This window comes from Scyliorhinus canicula, chromosome 20 (genome assembly GCF_902713615.1).
Source record: "Scyliorhinus canicula chromosome 20, sScyCan1.1, whole genome shotgun sequence".
NCBI lineage: Eukaryota > Metazoa > Chordata > Chondrichthyes > Carcharhiniformes > Scyliorhinidae > Scyliorhinus > Scyliorhinus canicula.
In genome coordinates, this window is record NC_052165.1 from 12,266,332 (window position 1) to 12,286,503 (window position 20,172).

A 20,172-nucleotide genomic window follows, 5' to 3' on the forward strand; every position below is an offset into this window, starting at 1 on the left:
GCCAGGATGCTCGGGTGGCAGTGTCAGGCTGGCAGGGGCACTGCCAGGGTGGCACTGCCAAGGTACCTGGTGCCAGGTTGCCAATGCCAGGAATTGGGCCCGGGGGTGAAGGAAGAGGCTGCTGAGGGGAGTCCGAGAGGATCCGAGGTGGGGCGTTCCCGACCGAGGCCAAAAATGACAGTCCCGTTTGATAGCGGGAGCGTTCTCGGCACTGCAGGTGCCTAGAAACACCCCACTTTTCACGTTGAAAACAGGACTCTGGGAGGTAAATGGGAGAGGATGGGAAAAAAAGGTTTGTGGTTGGGCAGAAGGCAGGAAACATTAAATTGCAGAACTATTTGTGGGAATAGATAAAGAGAGTGGACATGAGACAAATAAATTTACCCGAACAGGTGCCGGAATGTGGCGACTAGGGGCCTTTCACTTCATACTTGTGACAATAAAAGATTATTATAATTTTGTAATTATAACAAAAGATTGGTCTTGAGGAGGTGTAAACGGCAGAATAGCAAAAAACTTTAATTTTCTAATTTTTGCTTTAGTTAAGGCTGAAACCGGCAAAGAGGAGCTGAAGTTAGGGTCTAAAATTGCCGAACTCAATGTTAAGTTCAGAAGGTTTTCAAGTACCTAAGTGAAAGATAAGGTGCTGTGACGCAAGCTAACATTGAACTTCACTGCAGAGAAGCACAGGACAGAAAGGTCAACATGGCGAACCAGTCCGGGGGGGGAGGGGGGGTGGGTGTGTGTGTGTGTGTGTGTGTGTGTGTGTGTGTGTATACATGCACGTGCGTCACACACATGGACATATGTTAAACTAAATTTAAATTCTCAAAGTGGAATTTGAACTTGTACTCCCTGAATTATTAGGTCAGACACCTGGGGATTACTAGTGCTATAACATTATTCCTGAATGCTAGTCTGTTGGTTAAGCATGACAAACAGGAAATAAATACAAGACAGAAGATTACTACATATAACTTTTGCATCTGGAGAGAGTTTGTCATGGTACCTTCCGACATTACATCTACACATATAATCCTTTATGCAGCCTATTTGGTCAAGTTCCATCTTTATAAAATAGAAAAAACTGACAGGTAAGGCAGCGGATAAACAAACATAAAAATGACAAATAACTACTTGGTATGTTTAAAATCAAACATGTAATCAATCAGAAAAATAGAGTAAACCATGTTCCAAACATGTAGTTTCTTATCGAATCAGAGGATCATCTTCCAGAAGAATTTTGCAACTTATGAAGGACGTAACAATTATTTTTAAACCAAAGCATTTGAAGAAAATGAATGATTTTACCTTCGCAATAGCATTTTCTATACCTGAGGTTCAAGTGTTTTTGATGGGAAGCCTGGTGTTACTTCGAAACTTCGGCGTCCCCAAGCAAACGGAACTGATTCAACGAGGTTAACCAGCTACAACTTTCAGCATGCAGTTGCTGTTAACAGGAGGGTGCAAGCTTTGTTTGAAAGTGTCATTTGTAAAACCTTGACTGGATTTCAGAATACAAACTGGCAAGGAGAAGCATTATTATGAGAGAAGCACATAAAGTGTGTTTTGGGGAGTAGAATCTGGAAACTCCCATGTGACAATCATCTGGGGCTTTCTGAAGAGAAAACCACAGACATTAACTTGGATTCAGAGTGGAATGTGAATTTGACCACAATCATCTTGTATGGTTACAAGGGACGTTTTGTGTTAATGAGATCATTGTAGCTTAAGATGTACTTTGTATCCATGTTATCTCTAAATCTGTTTATATTTGTTAAGCTAAAGGGGAGGAAGTAAAGGAGTATTGTATTATAATCCAATTCTTTCACGTTTAAGAAATATTTTTTCTTTTGCTGTTGAAACTAATTAGTGGTTATGTGACTGAACAGTGACAGCATGGCAGAATATGCTTTTTGTTAATCCCATTCACTGTCCTTCAATGAAGGAACAACCACCGCCCCCAATACCTCTCAACTATATTAAATGTTATACTCAAAAAATTACTTAATAAACATATGTTACACACTTGACATTTTGTCATGAATTTATATATTTTTTATTTTAAATGATTAGAGGCAGTACGTTTCATGCATTTGTTTCTCAGGGAGAACGTTATAAATAGCAGACAGAGCAGCAGAATTTTACAGTCATGTAATATTGCAAGGAAACACTGAATAAGTTAAATGTTTTCTTTAAGCATAAAAATTTTGTGAGCAGTAGGCAGCAATATCTGATTCAAAGAAAGTTGCAAGTTCTTCAGTTTTACATTTCTTTATCTCCACCTTCTGAACAAACAGGACACATTGCCTATTTGATATTGTTGGGTTATATCTGAAGAGGTTTATACAAGATGTTTAGATGTTTGCCTGATGTGCTGCAAAGTTCGGTGACCACAGGCAAGCCCTATTGCTCTGATGATTCATCGTGTGACCTACTGCACACAGTGATTTCCGATAGCACACCCTGGGAAAACAATGGCCTGTTTATTGTCTCGGACTTTACACATGGGCTTCCACTACACACCCATGCTGCTCCTCAGGAAGATTGATTTCTGTTACATCAGACAATTTAATCAGACTTAATTTCCAAATGGATTAGTCACACTTTTAGTGTTCACAATAGAAGCACAACTTGTGTCAGGTAGCACAAAACACAGATGTCTTCAATTACGGTAGCATGGTGGTTAGCATCAATGCTTCACAGCTCCAGGGTCCCAGGTTCGATTCCTGGCTGGGTCACTGTCTGTGTGGAGTCTGCACGTCCTCCCCGTGTGTGTGTGGGTTTCCTCCGGTTTCCTCCCACAGTCCAAAGATGTGCGGGTTAGGTGGATTGGCCATGCTAAATTGCCCATAGTGTAAGGTTAATGGGGGGATTGTTGGGTTACGGGTATACAGGTTACGTGGGTTTAAGTAGGGTGATCATTGCTCGGCACAACATCGAGGGCCGAAGGGCCTGTTCTGTGCTGTACTGTTCTATGTTCTAAAAGCTTGAAACAGGCAAAAATGTTGTGCAAAAGTGTTCAGTCAGTAAGAATGAACACCAACACCTCCTCCACAATAGTCCTCAATACCGGTGCCCCGCAAGGCTGCGTACTTAGCCCCCTACTCTACTCCCTGTACACACACGACTGCATGGCAAAACTTGGTTCCAACTCCATCTACAAGTTTGCTGACGATACGACCATAGTGGGCCGGATTTCGAATAACGACGAGTCCGAATACAGGAGGGAGATAGAGAACCTAGTGGAGTGGTGCAGCGACAACAATCTCTCCCTTAATGCCAGCAAAACTAAAGAGCTGGTCATCGACTTCAGGAAGCAAAGTACTGTACACACCCCTGTCATCATCAACGGAGCCGAGGTAGAGATGGTGAGCAGTTTCAAATTCCTAGGGGTGCACATCACCAAAAATCTATCCTGGTCCACTCATGTCGACGCTATCACCAAGAAAGCACAACAGCGCCTTTACTTCCTCAGGAAACTAAGGAAATTCGGCATGTCCACATTAACCTGTACCAACTTTTACAGATGCACTATCGAGCATCCTATCGGGCTGCATCACAGCCTGGTATGGCAACTGCTCGGCCCAGGACCGCAAGGAACTTCAGAGAGTCGTGAATACCGCCCAGTCCATCTCACGAACCTGCCTCCCATCCATTGATTCCATCTACACCTCTCGCTGCCGGGGGGAAAGCAGGCAGCATAATCAAGGATCCCTCCCACCCGGCTTACTCACTTTTCCAACTTCTTTCCATTGGATCCAGGAGATTCAGAAGTCTGAGAACACGGACGAACAGACTCAAAAACAGCTTCTTCCCCACTGTCACCAGACTCCTAAATGACCCTCTTATGGACTGACCTCATTAACACTACACCCATGTATGCTTCATCCGATGCCAATGCTTATGTAGTACATTGTATATATTGTGTTGCCCTATTATGTATTCTCATGTATTTTATTGAATTCTGTTTTATTCCCTTTTCTTCCCATGTACTGAATGATCTGTTGAGCTGCTTGCAGAAAAATACTTTTCACTGTACCTCGGTACACGTGACAATAAACAAATCCAATCCAAAATGTTTTTTTGAGTTTCTCGGTGGCCTCGTTTTTCTTTTGCAGACTTTGAAGTGATAGACTGTAAACCGTTACCTTCATATAAACCCCATTCAGCTGCAGTCATTTAAGAATTGTGTAGGACTTTCCAGCTACGTAATGAATTATTGCTTCCACCACATCGGGCCTTGGTCAAAACTATAACTAACTTTAACAGAAATATCCAAGACCGATAACTCTTACAATCTGAAATTAACCGTGCCTTTGAGAAGAAAATCTGTTGTTCTAAAACAGAATGGACTCCCAACCACTGTTAGGAAAGCAAAGATAGTTTTGATATTTGTATTGCTAAACATTAGAAATAAGGTATAGTTCCAGGCTTATTTAATTTAATGCTTCTGTGCTGGGAAGGGTAAAACCTATAGGTAGATTCATGCTGGACAAAAGTGTTTGATGGGCAGGATCTGTGTTAAGGTTTAGCTGGGTTTCTAATGTGCTTCGAGAGGGCTACAGTGTGAAAAATAAATAAAAGGCACAAGCATGTGGTCATTGTTTAGCAACTAGAAGTCCTTGTAAGATAAAAAGCTTTTAAGTTTTAATTTAGGTAATTTGAGAGCAGCTGGAGACAGGATTTTGGGGAGGGAACATCTCTCAACTCTGCCAGAAGAGAGACAGGACAGGACGGGAGCTACAAAGAGGAAGGCTTCCTAAAGCACAAGTTTCCCTAATCCAGATCACCAGTGAATTGGGACAGAAAGAATGTTTAAGCTACCCGAAGTTAAGAAAATATAGACCAAGGTATTGTTCAGAAAAATTCAAGGAAGATTAAGCAAAATGTTCTGAGTTAAAGAGACATTTGCAGCAACTAGATTTCAAGTGGGCCAGTAGAATTCAGACGCAGATGAAACATGATGTCATTTTAACACAATTTGAGAATTGAGAGTTAAAGCAATTGTCAAAAGCTTGCACAGCAGGGTCTAGGACAACTCATCGCGGCCGACTCATCGCCACTGACTCATCGCCAGCCCAACTCATCGCCAGCCAACTCATCGCCAGCCAACTCATCACCAGCCCAACTCATCGCCAGCCCAACTAAAAATTGAAATTCATGGTAATTCATGGTAAAAGCTGTCGGCGGCGGGTAACTTTTGAACGGCCCGCACCAAGCATTTGATAGATAGACCGGCCGGTGAACCAAGTTATATCACAGTTCAGACCGGTGGTATTTCAAATTCAATAAAAATTAATGGAGGTTAAAAGACTTATTTAACTGTGATATACTTGGTTCGCCGGCCCGGTCTATCTATCAAATGCTTGGTGCGGGCCGTTCAAAAGTTACCCGCTGCCGACAGCTTAGTGTTTGAACACCAAGTGTGCAGATTACACCAAATAAGAGAAGGTCTGAACTTGGTGGATTTAGTTGGACAGCCTTTGGAGATGGTAAGGTACTGTTTGGATAGTGCCCCTGGGACCCCTTTGAGAGAGGTAAGGTCGTCTTTGGGATTGTAAAAGTGAACATGATTATGCACTTTTTACACACAGTCCAACTGCCAAAGAACTATGAAAGAACTCTCAAAGCTGTCAAGGAATTGTCGTAACTATAAAGGAATTGTCAAGCTTATTTTGCTAAATTGGCAATAGAGGGGATAACCGGCACAGAGTGGTGGGGTGGACGGGGGGTTGCATGGATTTGCATGAAGCTGGCATGGTGACATGGGGGTTTGAGGACCCATAGCGGTGGTTAACAGGGGCATGGGTTTGGATAGGTTAACCAGGATTGGGCATAGGGTTGAAGGGCGGTGTTTTATGTTTTATTGTAATTATCTCAACGCAGTGCCTTCTGCTCAGCCTGCCTCCAAATTAATTTTGAAGTCGTCCACCTGACTCCCTACCTCAACCCGACCCAGCATTGACCGAAATCCAACCTGCAGCCGGACAGTTTTTAAGGGTGGGCCCATCGTGCTAGGAAATCTCCCGACTCTGAGCGCCAACGTAAAAGCAGCGTTGGTGCCGCCGACAGCTTTTACCATTAATTAAATTTGAAATACCACCGGTCTGAACTGTGATATAACTTGGTTCGCCGGGCCGGTCTATCTATCAAATGCTTGGTGCGGGGCCGTTCAAAAGTTACCCGCCGCCGACAGCTTTTACCATGAATTACAATTTTTAGTTGGGCTGGCGATGAGTTGGGCTGGCGATGAGTCGGCGGCGATGAGTTGGGCTGGCGATGAGTTGGGCTGGCGATGAGTCGGCGGCGATGAGTTGTCCCATTCCCGCACAGCAGGCAGTAAAATAAATCCTAAAGGGGTTAGTGTGAAATCCTGGACTGGATTTGTTGTTAACAGTAGGGTGGAAGCTTTGTTTGAAAGTGTCATTTGTAAATCTGGACTGGATTTCCAGAATGCAAACTGCCAAGGAGAAGCATTATTAGAGAGAAGAATTTAAAGTGTGTTTGGGGAGTGGAATTTGGAATTCCCATGTGACAATCATCTGGGGCTTTCTGAAGAGACAGGCACAGACACTAACTTGGGTTCAGAGTGGAATGTGAATTTGACCAGAGTCATCTTGTATGCTTAAAAGGGACATTTTGTGTTAATGAGACCATTGTAGCTAAGATTTGCTTGTATCCGTTATCTCTAAATCTGTTTGTATTTGTTAAGCTAAAGGGAAGTAAAGTAGTATTGTATTATAATCCAATTCGTTCATGTTTAATAACTATTTTTTCTTTTGTTGTTAAACTAAATAGTGGTTACGTGACACTGTTCCTCAACGTTTTATACAAAAAGGTTACAGACAACCCGCCCAGTTATAACATCAACTTGGATCGTAACACCACATAAACACAAAAGCGTACTGAAGACCTATGGTAGTAATGGTCAATGAAATCTAAGCATAAAATTGGCCTGCATACAATGTGACATTGATTTGTTTCACAAGGAACAAATCACAAGTGTTCCTGACATTTCTCTCATTGATATTTCTTCGGCTCTGGCCCTAAAAATCCATCATGTAGGTGTAAAACCGTGGCTATAGGGTCTAATAGAGGAGGTTACTATGCATCACACTCATTTTACACTAGAGTGCACTGCACCAATGTGTCAAAAGTCACATTGTTATTTAATTAAAAGGTCTGAATGCAGGTTGCAGGATACCATTGGAAAATCGGTCTGACTCAGTGTTCGGCTCATATGATAAACTCATTGAACGAAAGCAGGAACAACCCTTCACAGTGCTACTTAAAGAGTTCATTGCCGTGTAGAATTTATTTGCTCGTTTCCTTTCCGGCGTGTGGTTAACTGCAAGACCTTTTGTTTGTTTTTGCCTTCTACTACTATTTTGGACCTTTTTCTCCGTGCTGCACTATATTATACGCTGTTCAAAATTGTAACTGACAGTCATGGGTGGTCTGGCAGATCTGCTTTTCGAGCTGGAAATTGAGGAAGATCAGCCAAGACAGGCACATGCAGATAATCTGGAAAAAGGTGGGCTTTCTGCAGGATACTATAGACACAGTGGGTCTTTGGAAAACACTTATTCTACTTTGTCTTCAGACATCATTTCACAACATGGCTATTGCCAAGCTATGTCACTAGCTGCAGACTGGAACCAGGGAATCAGCGACACTGCCTCTGTTTAAGGGCATCTTTGTGCTATAGAGTCATTACAGGCTTCAGCGGGTGGCATCAGCAACATCTCCCAGTTTGCTGTTCTCTGTTGTATAACGAAACACTAGGCTTTGTCTTCATTGCAAGGCATTCCATGGCATTGAGGCTTCTATTTACTGCACCCAAATTGCTTTGTGTGCTACCACCGTCTTTCCGAATTGAAATTGATTCCACTTCCTAATGTCCAGGTTGGCTGCGGCCACAGATAGCACGTTAGGGCATGTTTGAGACCCGGCGTCCAAGCAGCAGTCACGTTTCATTCATCCTGCACCAGTACTCTGTGCTGCCTTTATTCCAGACAGGCCGGTTACCAAGTGACAGGGAGTGTCCTCTTCGAAAATAGCTCATTCGTCCTGCCAGGAACCCAAGCACAACTACAGAGATGGCATACGAGAGTCATGCCGTCATCAGACATTTAACTGAGTAGCATCTATTGGGAAGAGCTTCAAGTATATGTTTGACATACTTTATAATCACATGCTGCAAACTTCACAACATTATGAGGAATCAGCCCTTACCATCAAATGGGCAGCTAAGAGGAAGAGAATGCTACTTTTGTTCTAGACACTATATTGATCCAAGTTGTGACAATAAGAAAATGGGCAGCACTATGCAACCAAAAACCTGTTTGGTAGTCCTAATATCTCCTCTATAGCTGCCTGGAGATGTTTTTATATGTCACATATACTACCCTCCATTGGGTAGCGAAAACAACATTTATTTTTGAAGAACTAGTTGAAAGTGCTTCGTTCAGTATATTGAAAAAGCAGCAACCAAAATAAATCAGTATAAAAACTAAAAGAACCTTTTCCTTACCAGAATTTAAAATCTGTTCAACCAGATGTAGCTTTTGTGATGCTAAGCTTCTTTCAAAGTGTCTGTCACCTTATCATTCCCTTTCTCCTTATGCTTTTTGATAGTTCGACTTCTGAATCAGTTTTACTGCCTGAAAAAAAAACAGAATGACATCTACTAAGCATTTAGAGAAATAAAGTAACATTGAGTGAGCAAGTCACCGCTGTTCAATTGACCCAGACTCGCACGTCGCAAAGGCATGCTATTGGCACTGACCTCGAAAAAGCTGTCCACAGCCAGCTAGCTCTAGAGCATAGATTTCCTCTCTTTCAATGTCCACTTTCAATTTAGTCCCTTTCTACAGTGTGCCCATGTTGTCCAACAACTGGACAGGCAGAAGCAGTCTGAGGGACAAATTAAGAATTCTCATAGACAGCAAAGCAGGAAGTAAAAAGCAGGGAACGGAAATCACTGTGTATCTGGGGGATTGGTAATGAAAAGTAGGGCTATGTGAAATAAATTAGCAGGTATTTTGCATCTGTGTTCACTATAGCTGAACACAAGAAGCAGCCCAGAAATATCTTCAATCAAGAAATGGAAGGAAGGGAGGAACTCAAGGAAAATTACAATCACCAGGGAAGTGGTATTGAGCCAAAAGGGAAAATGCTGGAAATCTCAGCAAGTCTGGCAGCATCTGTTAGGGAGAGAAAGAGCTAATGTTTCAAGTCCGATGACTCTGTGTCAAAGCTTTGTCAAAGTGGTATTGAGCCAAGTCGTTTGTATGTAGGCCTGACAAGTTCCCCCGGTTACTGATGGACTTCACCCAAGGTCTTGAAAGAAGTGGGCTGAAGAGATAGCTGATGCATTGGTTTTAATTTTCCAAAATTTCCAAGATTGCTAGGGAAGCGTTCCATTAGATTGGAAGGGTAACAAAGCAATCCTTTACTCAAAAAGAGAGGGAGACAGAAAGCAGGAAACTACAGGAGGGTTAACCTAACATCTGCCATTGGAAACATGTTAGGCGTTATTATTAAAGATGTTATAGCAGGACACAGGAAAAAAAATCAATGCAATCAAGCGAGTCAACTGGTTTTGTGAAAGGGAAATCATGTTTAACCAATTTATTAGAGTGCTTTAGAGGTCACATATGCTGTAGATAAAGGGGAATCCAGGATGTACTGTATTTAGATTCCAGAGGCATTTGATAAGGTGCACATCAAAGCTTATTGCATTAAATAAAAGTTCATGGTTTAGGGGGTAAAATATTGATATGTATTAAAGATTGGCTATCTAAACAGGAAATAGAGTTGGCATAAATGGTTATTTTTTCTGGTTGGCAGGATGTGAAGAGCGATGTGCCACAGGGATCAGTGTAGAGGCCTCAACCTTTTACAATTTAGATAAATGTCTTGGATGAAGGGGCTGAAGGTATGTTTGCTGAATTTGCTGACGACACAAAGTAAGTAGGAAAGTTAATTGTAAAGAGGACACATAAAAGGGACATAGATAGGTTATGTGAGTGGCCAAAACTTTGGCAAATTGAGTATAATGTGGCAAATGTGAATGTCCATTTTGGCAGGAAGAATAAAAAGGCATTATCTAAATGGTGAGAAATTGCAGAGCTCCGAGGTGGAAAGAGACCTGGGTGTTCTCGTGCATGAATCACAAAAGGCTAGCATAGAGCTGCAGCAAGAAATTAAGAACGGTAAGAGAACGTCATCATTTATTGTGAGAGGAATTGGTTACAAAAGTTATGGGGTAATGCTTCAGTTGTGCAGGGTGTTGGTGAGACCACATCTGGTGTATTGTGCACAGTATTGGTTTCCTTGTTTAAGAAAAGATGTAAATGCATAAGCAGTTCAGAGCAGATTTACTGGGCTAAGTCTAGGACTGGACAGGTTGTCTTATGAGGACAGATTGGAGAGGTTAGGTTTGTATGCATAGAGTTCAGAAGATCTCAGACCAGACCCCAACAGTGACTAGGATACAGGAAAAAAGCCCCAATATTTTTGTTTATTTGGAAGACTGTGCATAAAGAATGATTTGCTCCAGGAGTAATTGCATGAAAAAAGGGCTTTTGTATTTCTAAAACAAAACTACATTATGAATACAATATGAAATATTTTAATTTCACACCTAAAAGAACAGCTTACAATGTAACCCCTTAACACTACTCAATTTCCTATTAAACACCAGGGAAAGAAACACGTGCCTCTCAATCAATCTTAAAATTAGCATGGCATAGAGTGATATATGCTTCATAAAACAGATTTGGCTCCTGTTAGAACCCCTTCAGACTCTGGCTGAATGTAGTCAAAATGTTGGTTCACCTTGCGTGTTTCAGCTTCACCTTTGTCCCCAGACAAGACTACACTGCTTTACATATTATTACTCTTTTACAATTATCCTATTGTGAGAGAATTGTAGATTCGGTCAGGCAGATCAGAATTCAGCATGTCTCTCTCCCAAGGCTTCTCCAAAAAACTCATTGCGTCTCTTCATTGCGTCTCTGCATTCCTGGGCTCTGCCCAGCAAATGACCTCATCACCCCAGGCTGAAAAGCAGATCAACTCCCAAGGACTTTCCCACTCAAACCACATTCCTCTGGGCAATCTCACCCCTAGAAGTTCCCAGGCCTTGGCAAAACAAAACACTTTTTAAAAACATAACCACTGCAGTCAAACATACTATAACCCCAGGCTTTTAACTTTAAATTGTCGGAACATTTAAAAGTCAATATTCCTGAAATCCTCAAATTGTCACAAAAATAAGAGGCCACGAGATCAAAACATTTAGGATATGAAGGGTATTGACTGGGTGAATGTGAAGAGGATGTTTCCTTTTGTCGGAGAATTTAGAGCAAGGGTCACTGTTTAAAAATAAGGGGTTGCAAATTTAAGACAAAAATTAGGAGAATTCTATTCTCTTAGAGGGACACAAGTTACAAATTGACCAAATGAAATTGGGATAAAATAAAGAAAGGGGATTGATAGGTGTAGCTGTCTGAAGGGGTGTTTTGTTATGTGAATTAGCATACGAGTAAGAAAAACAAGTGTTTACCTATGTGACTGGGGGGAAAACAATGGGGTGTAGAAGAGGTGACTTCAAAGTGAAGATAAAGGAATTGGCATGTATATGCTAACGGCCGGGTCCACCGGGTGGGTATCAAGAATGATGTACCCGTAGTGCAATAACTGGAGAAAGAGACACAGTAGAGGCAACTACCATGATAACCACACCTAGATGCAGAAAGTGGTCTCCTCTGAAACCAAGTTATTGCTAAAATGCAGCTGGTTAAAATCCAAAACTCGAACAGAGAAGATCATGCCTTCGCTGAAACTGAAGACGTGGACAAATAACCTGTGCATGGTAATTATCTGCCGGATTTAGTTCATGGCTAATATTGGATTTTGTTTGGGAAAAAGGGACGTCTCAGAGTCCAGGAAACATAGTAGTTGAGAACAAAAGGGTAACTTCATGAGATACTGTATGTGTACAGCCATTGGCATAATAGTGTATGCTTGTAGTGTATTATAGTCCTTCTCGTCGTGTTTCCCCTTGTAAATGAATAAATATTCTTTATTAAATGATCACAAAACGACTGGACTGTTCCTCCCTGGTTTTGCATATCTTTTCTCGCAGTATGTCAAACTGAAAATATACACCACTAAGAACTGGTGTTCCAAGTTACCCTTCTGGGTTTTGGGATATCTTTGCATCTAATATCAGGAGGGTTCTTAACAGTGAGTCCCTGGAATTATCCTCCTCAAAAAGGCACTGGAAGCAGAGTCTGAATATTTTTTAAGGTATAGCTAGATAGACTCTTCATTAACAAGGTGGTGAAAGGTAATCAGGGGTCGGCAGGAATGTAGGGTTGAGGTTACAATCAGATCAGCCATTAGCCATTATCTTATTGAATGGCGGAGGAGGCTCGAGAGGCTGAGTGACCTACTCCTGCTCCAAATTTGTCTGTTTGAATTTAAATCATTGAACTGAAAGCAAAAGAAAGGTTGGGTACACACATGTGGTTAAGGAAGAAACTTCAATTTTGGAACAAAAGCTTTTCTAAAAAATACATCTATTTAATTTAATATCTGCAATGTTTAAAGGGAAATGGGACTCCACAGGTATAAAATGAGCTTTTCAGGGCCAATGGGTTTGCTCAGAATTACGTAGTACGCTATTAATCCTGATTGAACAACAATGAAAGCTTTTGTTGATTTTCCACTGAAAATAGTACACGTTCGATAAATAAATGATTCTGATTTGTATGCATCTGCAAAGTATGCATCAGTGAACCCAGTGGAGCAGGATATCACTCACAGCAACCCCTGGTTTGTTGTGTCTATCTGCATGTATGCAGATGGTCGAAGTTGCTGTGAGATTTACACGGCATCAACAGTGAGCACTGACAGCCGCACAATAATGAATACCTGGGACAATGTCTTTCTGCTCTATTCTGTTGCTTTGCCTCTTTCAAGGTGATGATGGAATTTAAGGGAGCCAGGATGGAGGGAAGTGAAGAAAGATATGGAATACCAACTTTTACCAATTACCCCTCAAACCTTAAATCACCACCCTTGATGCTACTGTCCCATCCTGCAATGTTGTATTGTGCACCAATACTACTGATTTACAAATTCTGGTCTCTATACCAAATAATCAAAGTGAAGACAGTGACCTCCATTATTCACCCTTATGTAGCATCAGTGCCACACATTTACTGTCACTCAGTCAGTTGCAGTGGCAGAAGCAATAGAGTATGTTGAATAATATACCTACTTTAAATTCTCCTAAAGCCTAATTTGCAAAGAATTAACCATGCTATCACTTAGAATTAAATTTAAAGGTAACTGATTCAAGTTAAAGCAAGGATATTTAATCTCCAAAGATCATGATAACCCAAGACTGCCTGAAATATCTTAAGATACAGCATAACACTGAATCAGTCAAAGGAAAGCTAGAGGAACACCAGCCTTATCAATACTGTTTACACTGTCATGAGAATGTCACTTTAGGAAATGTTTGAATGCTCATGTTACTGCAGTGATGTCAGAGTGTAGGTGGAGTTAAGCTCTGGCTCTGCTTTTTAGTTTCACTGAGAAAAGCTTGGGTGTGTCTGTGTTTATTTGGTTTTATTTTCAGTGTTGGAGCTGAAGCCAGACAAAGCAGGTGTACTGTTGTTCTCTCTGCCATGAAAAGACTATCTCTTGACCATTTGATGAATTCAGAATTATAACCATTTTCAGTAGCGAATTTAAACCTGATGTGATTCTGTTAAAAGGTGTTTCTTTTGTCTTCGGAATGTTGTTTGGTAATTTATTAAGGATTATTTAGTGTTGTATTCTTTTAGGGTTGTATTTGAATTGATGGTTGCTAAGATGTTCACTATGTTTTAAAAAGATTAACTTGTGATGGAGGAGGAGGGAGCCGCATGGAAGAGGATGGAGGCAGCGTCCTGTGTGGGCACGAGTTTGCAGGCACTGGTGATGGCCCCGCTGCCACTCCCCCGGCAAGGTACTCAACGAGTCCAGTAGTGGTAGCTACCCTCAAAATCTGGGGTCAGTGGAGGCGTCATAGGGGGGAAGTGAAGGCCTCAGTTTGGTCCCCGATACGGGGGAACCACCGGTTTATACCAGGGAGGATAGATGGAGGGTTTTTGAGCTGGCATAGGGCAGGTATCAGGCGGATGGGGGACCTCTTCCTCGACGGGAAGTTTGCGACCCGAGAGGAGTTGGAGGGGAAGTGGGGTCTTCGTCCAGGGAATACCTTCAGGTATATGCAGATTAGGGCGTTTGTTAGGCGGCAGGTGGCGGAGTTTCCGCTATTGCCGCCAAGGGAGGTTCAGGATAGGGTGTTCTCGGGGACTTGGGTCGGTGAGGGCAGGATCTCTGCAATTTATCAGGTGATTCAGGAGGGGGAAGAGGCCTCGGTGGAGGAGCTGAAAGCGAAGTGGGAGGAGGAGCTGGGGGAGGCGATTGACGAGGGCGGACGCCCTGGGGAGGGTGAATTCATCCTCTTCTTGCACACGGCTTAGCTTAATTCAGCTAAAGGTGCTACACAGGGAGTATATGACTGGGACCAGGCTGAGCCGGTTCTTTGGGGGTGAGGACAGGTGTGGGAGGTGTTCGGGAAGCCCAGCGAATCACACCCATATGTTTTGGGCTTGTCCGGCGCTGGAGGGTTTCTGGAAGGGGGTGGCGGGGACCTTGTCCAGGGTGGTTGGTTCCAAGGTGGAACAGGGCTGGGGGCTCGCTATTTTTGGGGTGGTATCGGAGCCGGGAGTGCAGGAGGCGAGAGAGGCCGGTATCCTGGCCTTTGCATCCCTAGTAGCCCGGCGCAGGATCCTTCTACAGTTGAGGGACGCGAGGCCCCAAGCCCGGAATCCTGGATCAGTGACATGGCTGGGTTCATTAAACTGGAGAGGGTCAAGTTTGCCCTGAGGGGGTCGGTGCAAGGGTTCTTTCGGCGGTGACAGCCCTTTCTTGATTTCCTGGCGGAGTGTTAGAGGGTGGTCAATTTCAGCAGCAACCCGGGGGGGGGGGGACACTATGGGTCGGTAATGGGGTTTGTTCTTACAATTCTATGTTTATTACTTTTTCTTGTTGTTAATATTTTGCTTTGTATTGGGGGGGGGGGGGGGGGGGGGGGGGGGGTTCTGTTTTTTCTTTTTTCTCTGTTGGGATAAAATTTGTTGTTGGAAAATCTGAATAAAAATTATTTTAAAAAAAAAGATTAACTTGAGCTCATAGAATAAACATTGTTTTGCTTTAAAAAATACTTTTCCAGTGATAGTGTGCTTCCCATACCACAATCTATTAGACGTTGTGGGTCAGGTGCACTCCATGATACACTTTGGGATTCTCTAAACCCATAATACTGTAAAATTAATCAATGTGTCATGCAAAATGGCAGCTTGTACAAAACACTGTCAAACATACAATCATTTGATAGAGTTGATTTTTTTTTTGTATAACACAAAGTTAAATGCCCAAATCCTGCTTGGGCTGATGATGGGAAAAGTCATTCAATTTTGTACTTCTTGCCATGCTATAGCAACTATGTACGCAGCTGAAAGATCAAACTAGCGTTGCAAACGGTTTCATTTTTTAATTAAACTACTACATAAGATAAGGCCCTCTTGTATTTTCTTCCATAAAATTTGGCATGACTACACATCTGGAACAAGCAAAACAAAAGGGTAATTATAAATTAGAATTATTAGGTAAAAATTGTGGATGTCACCAAACTGACTCAACTCTCCTTGTGAGATGTGTAAATATACACGTTATAATACATTACTGTATTACACAAACCATCAGATATCCATGAAAAGCACAGACAATTATTCATAAGATTTGCGAGTACTTGGCATGTTTGCAATAATTTAGTATGCTGATAAACAAAGTGTACACAACTAAGACAACAACTGGGTATGTCTATCATAAAACTACTTATGGAATAGACTTAAACTACTCAAATCTGGCAAAGAAGGCCTTCCAAAATTATAAAGACAAAATTATCAACAGGTTTTGATCTTAACTACTATGCATGGAAACAATAGTTAACTACAAACATGTACCTGCAATAGAGCTTTCTTTCAGATGCCAAGAACATCAAGCAAATATAAAACTACTGTAGTACTGTTAGTCTAATTTGCCAGCTCATTGAGTAGCAGCAAGCGGACTACATGTACTAGTGTGCATGTAAATAAATCCTTTAGGGCGCTCACGATTGACACACAAGTATACTTATAAAGTGAGAGATGAAAATTTTAAGTATATATTATAAACTTCACTCTCCCAGCTGGAACCTTTGTGTCTTCTCTTGCACTGCTGTATCATTACAAACAATGCAAGGGGTTCTCCCGTTCCCAGCCGCGTGTTTCTTGGGGCGTGCCATTTGGTGGCGGCGGGATTCTGTCTTTCCCCTGCTGGCAGTGGGATATCCCATTCAGGCCACCACACGTTGCCAGGAAATCTACGGGCATGGGTGCACTGCCGGCAGGAAAAGTGCATCACATTGACCGGAAGATCGAAAATTCCAACAGGTAACAAAGCTAGGCTCTAGAATGAGATAGAATCTAAAATATGCTGCATTTATTTTAAGACATGTTAATTTTTCCATCAGTTGCCAATAGCTGTTCACCAGCCCTAGCTGATGCCTTCCCAAATCTGGCTCGCTTATCCTGGCAGCAGACCTGTAGTTCTATTGACTTCCTTTGAATCTATAAGTTTGTTGTGAGAATATGGAAGCTCAATTTAGCACAGTGAACTCTGAAAGTTATTTTACAGGTACCAGAATCTGAATCAGGCAGTTCTAAAAATATAAACCACAAGATTGATAGATGAAGTCAACACGTGGGCAAAAGTTAAAACAAGCATTAAACATCTGAAGTTTTTTGAAAAGCAAGCAGTAAAAGTAAGCTTTACCTTTGATGAACAAAGATATTATATTCACAATGGTTCACAATTTATTCATCCTAACTATAAATTTTAACAAGCAGTTATTAAAGCAGTTTATTTGCCACACGAGTAGCTTATTTGCCACACGAGTAGCACATTCTACAGCAGTGGCTCAGTCATTAGGCAGGCAAATAAAGATAAAGGTGGTCTCAAAAAAAAAAAACTGGTCACCTCGAGAGTCCAAAATGAAATGCTGAAATTACACAAATCTCTCCATGCATAGATTACAAAAAACTTTCTCCTCTTTACCATTAATATTCTCCTACCTTGAAAACCTGATTCTTGCTGGTGCATAGTCCAGAGAAGCGGACACCCTCAAGTACCTCGTCCAAATGCCCTTTCTTGTTATGTGCCAAGACAGTAATCGTTGACATTCTCTTGGACAATCAGCCAACTTGGGCACACATCTAAACCAGACATAGATCTCACGTGACCTCCACACATGCGCAGTTCCTTGCAAGCGTGGTTGGTTGCAGGAAATCTGGCTGATTTTCCTCTCCCTTACCTAGAGGCGGTACGATTTCACTGCCCTTACTCAGCACAGAATGGGGATCAAACATGCCCCAGCCTACTGGTATTTTGCTCAATGAATTGTTGGTTTACCCAGCTAAGTCAGAGAAACCTACTTGAGAATTTTTAATACACCACACGCTTACTACTTGGTTTTACATATGTGTAGCTTCTGACTTTGGAACTACGTCCCAATGCATCCAGCTAGCCCAGCCTGCTAAATGAACATAAATTCTACTAAATTTAGGCAATAATGAATGGAGAAGTGCATTTACATTCAAAGTTTTAACCACATCAAAAGCAATCCGGAACATGTGAAAACTGAATACTGTGGTGGTGACTTGAAATTTAAGGTTAGGTAGTTTATATTATTTCTGGCATTAGACCCATGGGTCTTTATACAAGCATAAAATCATTCTAATATATTTTATAGTTCTTTGAACATATCTTGCGACTTTGCAACATCAGCTCTGATGCAGAACCATGACAGAATGATTTTGAAATATTGACCTTGTACGCTAATATTCAGCTTTAAATTTCTCAGCCAATGAGATCCCCAGCGTATGTCAAGCCACCATTTATATACAGGGTGGGTGGGGGGCAATCAAGCAACAAAGGAGAACAGCTACAACACATGCTTCTTCCCAATCGTTCTCTAAATTGGATGGAAAATGAGGAAAACAAAGTTTAAATGTTAAAATTGTATCGTGCATTGATGTCAACAAATCATTCCACAATGTAATAAGATGTAAAATCACCTTAATCACTTCTGTTCCAAAGTCCATGGAAGTTGAGACTAAGTGCTCAATTTTTCCACTGTTCCAATTCAACATAACCAAAGAACAATGAGACAAATGTATTTTTTCTTCGCCCATTCTGATAGCATGAGTGAAGAAATATTCCACTGGTATTCAATGAAGCCCATTTTTAAAGAAGCTATTTCTCCAAAAGTCTTTTGCAAAATATCATTTTAACAAAGTAGCTCTTGCCATGTTTGTGTTTTGTGGTTAAAAATTCATGTTCTATAGGAGTCTTTATAATTCAACTCAAAATTTTACAAATTAAGTATCTATTCAGGGACCCAAAATGATGCTTGGTTAGATGCCCAGATGCAGATTACTACTACTTGTTACGAACCCTGGACTCGGGCGCGGTCAATTCCAGCCCCATTGACCTGCAGTTGCAACACAATTGAATTATATAATTCTTAGACAAATACCCAAAGTCTTTGGCCATTGGCTGCCCAATAATTACAGTCACCAGGTCTGTAAATTTAAACAGAATTATGTTTTTCTTCTAACAAGAACTATAGTGAGATATGCAGCAAATACAACTGTTTAACTATCATCTGATTCCTAATTCACCCCAACTTTAACTTTCCCCCACACTCTATATTATATATTCTATATACACACACACAAATGACAAACAAACAAGAGGGGTGAAAATAATACGGGTGAAAGAAAAAGATAAGAGTCTTTATTTCAGCTGGTTGTTTCTCGCACCTTTCTTCTCGTCAAACTTTGCTTCCAGCTCAAGTTTTTCACTGTAGATTCATTCAGGTCTCTGAAGTTTCAAAAATACAGCAGTGTTTTTGGAGAGAACACGAGGGACAGAGAGCAGGTACTTCCCTTTTAGTTCCCAGCAATCAAACTCTGCTTTCCTTAGATCTCTAGAAATCATCACACTCAGGCAGATCTAATCACCACCTGTTACCGGGCAGTATACAGCCTTTAGGCCAATTCATTGGCCACCAACCAACCAGTTGAACAGAGTCTCACCCCATCTCTTGGGTGCCACAAAGTCTGAATTTTGCTGTCTGAAGTTAGCTTTTGTAAGTTTTGATTCCTCATCTCCCCTGCTCGCCTTATGTCCATTACGCAACCATGCATGATAATGGCAAAAATAAAAAGGGAAATAAGGGAATCAACAGGATGGACCCTTACATGATGAGTATATTATTTGCAAATTTAATTATTAGTTGATCTCCCATGGGCTTCAGGATCAAATATAGCCCTCAGGTGAAGGAGAAATTAGACAATGGAGACCAGTAATACAAGGGTAGGGAGGTGTAATTCTAACGCCATTACAAAGTTATACATTTTGCACTAATGAATTTATTTTGCACTAATGAATTTATAGTAGCAATGTTAAAAGATGTCCAGAACTACAATGAAACTTATTTTGTTGTTACAACTTGTAGGCACTAGAGTTCTTTTGTGGTAAACAACAACGTAAATGTTTAGAAAGCAGAGAAGAGAAAATTCACTTTCTAAATACTTTACAAACCATCCACAGTGTTCAACAACTTTGGCACTGCATTGGATTGACTTTCCTGCTATGCCCAACTAAAGTGGGGAAAGATAATAATAATTATCTTCATTATTGTCACAAGTAGGCTTACATCCACATTGCAGTGAAGTTACTATGAAAATCCCCTAGTCACCACAGTCCGCCGCCTGTTCACACTGAGGGAGAATTCAGAATGTCCAAGTCACCAAACCAGCACGTCCTTCAGAATTTGTGGGAGGAAACCGGGCACCCGGAGGAAACCCATGCAAACACGGGGAGAATGTGCAGACTCCACACAGTGACCCAAGCGGTAATCGAACCTGGGACCCCGGCACTGTGAAGCAACAGTGCTAACCACTTTGCTACCATGCCACACATGCCCATCCCAAG

At 41.5% G+C, this 20,172-nt stretch overlaps 1 protein-coding gene across 2 annotated transcripts in view; it reads right to left on the reverse strand.

The window, feature by feature from the left end:
• The window catches only part of asz1 (ankyrin repeat, SAM and basic leucine zipper domain containing 1), a 96,869-nt gene extending 88,208 nt beyond the window's left edge, over window positions 1-8,661 (reverse strand). For both annotated transcript variants that reach the window (XM_038780835.1, XM_038780834.1), the window contains exon 1: window positions 8,537-8,661. The gene's annotated coding sequence lies outside the window, so the exon portion shown is untranslated. The remainder of the gene's footprint in view (window positions 1-8,536) is intronic.
• Window positions 8,662-20,172: the final 11,511 nt, after the last annotated feature.